Consider the following 3,818-nt stretch of genomic DNA (forward strand, 5'->3'; position numbering starts at 1 on the left):
CCTTAAATCTATTTCTCACTTCCACTGTATAATCATATGGAATTTGATTTAGGTCATACATGAATGGTCTAGTGGTTTCCCCTACTTTCTTCAATTTCAGTCTGAATTTGGCAATAAGGAGTTCATGATCTGAGCCACAGTCAGCTCTTGGTCTTGTGTTTGCTGACTGTATAGAGCTTCTCCATCTTTGGCTGCAAAGAATATAATCAATCTGATTTTGGTGTTGACCATCTGGTGACATCCATGTGTAGAGTCTTCTCTTTTGTTGTTGGAAGAGAGTGTTTGCTCTGACCAGTGCGTTCTCTTGGCAAAACTCTATTAGCCTTTGCCCTGCTTCATTCCATATTCCAAGGCCAAATTTGCCTGTTACTCCAGGAGTTTCTTGACTTCCTACTTTTGCATTCCAGTCCCCTATAATGAAAAGGACATCTTTTTTGGGTGTTAGTTCTAAAAGGTCTTGTAGGTCTTCATAGAACCGTTTGACTTCAGCTTCTTCAGTGTTACTGGTTGGGGCATAGGCTTGGATTACTGTGATATTGAATGGTTTGCCTTGGAAATGAACAGAGATCATTCTGTGGTTTTTGAGATTGCACCTAACTACTGCATTTTGGACTCTTTTATTGACCGTGATGGCTACTCCATTTCTTCTGAGGGATTCCTGCCCGCAGTAGTAGATATAATGGTCATCTGAGTTAAATTCACTCATTCCAGTCCATTTTAGTTCGCTGATTCCTAGAATGTCGACGTTCACTCTTGCCATCTCCTGTTTGACCACTTCCAATTTGCCTTGATTCATGGACCTGACATTCCAGGTTCCTATGCAATATTCCTCTTTACAGCATCGGACCTTGCTTCTATCACCAGTCACATCCACAACTGGGTATTGTTTTTGCTTTGGCTCCATCCCTTCATTCTTTCTGGAGTTATTTCTCCACTGATCTCCAGTAGCATATTGGGCACCTACCGACCTGGGGAGTTCCCCTTTCAGTATCCTATCATTTTGCCTTTTCATACTGTTCATGGGGTTCTCAAGGCAAGAATACTGAAGTGGTTTGCCATTTCCTTCTCCAGTGGACCACATTCTGTCAGACCTCTCCACCATGACCCGCCCATCTTGGGTGGCCCCAGGGGCATGGCTGAGTTTCATTGCATAATACATATAGGTATTAAATATAAATATTTTGGTATATATACCTATATATATAATTTAATTAATTAGTTAATTTTTGGCTGTGCTGGGTCTTCATTGCTACACATGTACTTTCTCTAGTTGCCATGCATGGGATTCTCACTGTGGTGGCTCCTCTTGTTGCAGAGCATAGGTTCTAGGTGTGCGGGCTTCAGTCTTTTCGGCTTGAGGAATTAGTTGCCCTATGGCATGTAGGATCTTCTCTGACCAAGGATCCAACCTGTGTCCCCTTCACTGGCATGTGGATTCTTAATGACTGGACAACCAAGGAGGTCCTCTACAGTATATTTTTAAATGAAAAAAAAAAAAAACAAAACACAGCAAAATGTAGCAGAATAAGCTCAATCTTTCGTATCAGAAATAGAAGTATGAGAATATTTACTCGTATATGCATAAAAATATAAAGCTAAACAGAATAAAAGGCAAGCAGAAATTCAGTGATGGCTTATAGTGAGGGGGGAGAAGTGGTGGATGGGGACAGAAAAAAGTGACACTACTCAGTGCACCTTTGTATAGTTCTGATTTTTGAACCATGTTCAAATAAAGTTTTTTGAAAAGAAAATAAACTCAAGAAGACACAGGGAAATATTATAAGAATGCTGTAATATAATAACATACTCAAGCTTCTGCCTTGCTAGATGTGGTTTGGTGGGGTGGTAGCATGTGGGGAAATCTCGCCTACCAGAAAGGCAGGGCAGGGCCTAGGGAGCTGGGTGTTCACAGGGGTGGTGTCCAGGCACCAAGCCATTCTAACAGTTGGAGTGTTAGCCCAGTTTATCTTGGCCCCACGCATGGTCTGATTCCACTCATTGTCTTGGCTCTCTTCAGTGGTAACTCTGGTCATGGAATTGTCCTGGGAAAAGAAGTAATAGGTTATACAGACCAGCTTCCTCTCCCTGTAACCTGGCTCTATGAAGGTCCCGGGGAAACATTAGCAAGTGTTTCCATCACTTTTCTTTGAAAGGCCTTTCTATAATTACCTTCTGTCTCTCAGGAAGACGGTCCCGTTGCACCTAATCTAAATTTGGCTTTCCTAATTCCATTGTATATCTTATGAAAATAGTTTGAAAAATGCAAATAGTCATTCTCTCCACTGATGTTTCAAGGAGGCAAAGATTCTGAACTGATTCTTCTAACCAGAGCTTAAGTTGGATATGGATGCATGCTCTCAACCATCTCTCTTGGTAAACTCAGAGATACAGGGCAGAGGGGATGCCCTTGCTGCTTGCTCAAGCAGACTAATCTTTCTGGGCATTCAAACTCAATAGTCACTGCTTCTGGAGTCTCCCTTCAGCTTTGACCCCAGCATCACCTTTTAATAGGCCATATCTTCTATTATTCATAACAGTTTCCGACTGCATTGGAGTTGACAAAATGTACAACTATCCCAGGATGAGGAATGAATGCACTTGGGGCCAGATAAAAGTGCCATCTGCCTGGACTCACACCATACAGCAAAGAAAGGACAGTCATAGCTCATCCCTTCCTCTTTATGTACCAGTGATTTGAAGGGAACTATCAGTAATACAAATATGTCCCCTGTGCAAATCTGAAGGCAATTGGTTTAGGTGATGTGAGTATGACCAACACAAAAACCAGGAGTATTATTTTTATGGCTATTCTCTCAGTTCAGTTCAGTTCAGTTCAGTCGCACAGTCATGTCTGACTCTTTGTGACCCCATGGACTGCAAAACACCAGGCTTCCCTGTCCACCACTAACTCCCAGAGCTTGCTCAAACTCATGTCCATTGAGTTGGTGATGCCATCCAAACATCTTATCCTCTGTTGTCCCCTTCTCCTCCCACCTTCAATGTTTCCCAGCATTAGGGTCTTTTCCAATGAGTCAGTTCTTCACATCAGGTGGCCAAAGTACTGGAGTTTCAGCTTTAACGTCATTACTTCCAAAGAAATCCCAGGGCTGATCTCCTTCAGAATGGACTGGTTGGATCTCCTTGCAGTCCAAGGGACTCTCAAGAGTCTTCTCCAACACCACAGTTCAAAAGCATCAATTCTTTGGTGCTCAGTTTTCTTACAGTCCAACTCTCACATCCATACATGACCACTGGAAAAATCAGAGCTTTGACTAGATGGACATTTGTTGGCAAAGTAATGTCCCTGCTTTTTAATATGCTGTCCAGGTTGTTCATAGCTTTTCTTCCAAGGAGTAAGAGTCTTTTAATTTCATAGCTGCAGTCTTCATCTGCAGTGATTTAGGAGCCCAAAAAAATAGAGTCTGCCACTGTTTCCATTGTTTCCTCATCTATTTGTCATGAAGTGATGGGACCGGATGCCATGATCTTAGTTTGCTGAATGCTGAGTTTTAAGCCAACTTTTTCACTCTCCTCTTTCACTTTCATCAAGAGGCTCTTTAGTTACTCTTCACTTTCTGCCATAAGGGTGGTGTCATCTGCATATCTGAGGTGATTGATATTTCTCCCGGCAATCTTGATTCCAGCTTGTGCTTCTTCCAGCCCAGCGTTTCTCATGATGTACTCTGCAGAGAAGTTAAATAAGCAGGGTGACAATATACAGACTTGACGTACTCCTTTTCCTATTTGGAACCAATCTGTTGTTTCTTGTCCAGTTTTAACTGTCCTTTCTTCACCTGCATACAGATTTCTCAGGAGGC

At 42.2% G+C, this 3,818-nt stretch overlaps 1 long non-coding RNA gene across 1 annotated transcript in view; it reads right to left on the reverse strand.

Moving 5' to 3' along the window:
- Positions 1 to 1,777: 1,777 nt before the first annotated feature.
- Positions 1,778 to 3,818, reverse strand: part of LOC104991685 — a 7,425-nt gene continuing 5,384 nt past the window's right edge. The window contains exon 3 of the long non-coding RNA XR_825632.1: positions 1,778 to 2,042. This is a non-coding gene — a long non-coding RNA (uncharacterized LOC104991685). The remainder of the gene's footprint in view (positions 2,043 to 3,818) is intronic.

This window comes from Bison bison, unplaced genomic scaffold (genome assembly GCF_000754665.1).
Source record: "Bison bison bison isolate TAMUID 2011002044 unplaced genomic scaffold, Bison_UMD1.0 scf7180017864198, whole genome shotgun sequence".
NCBI lineage: Eukaryota > Metazoa > Chordata > Mammalia > Artiodactyla > Bovidae > Bison > Bison bison.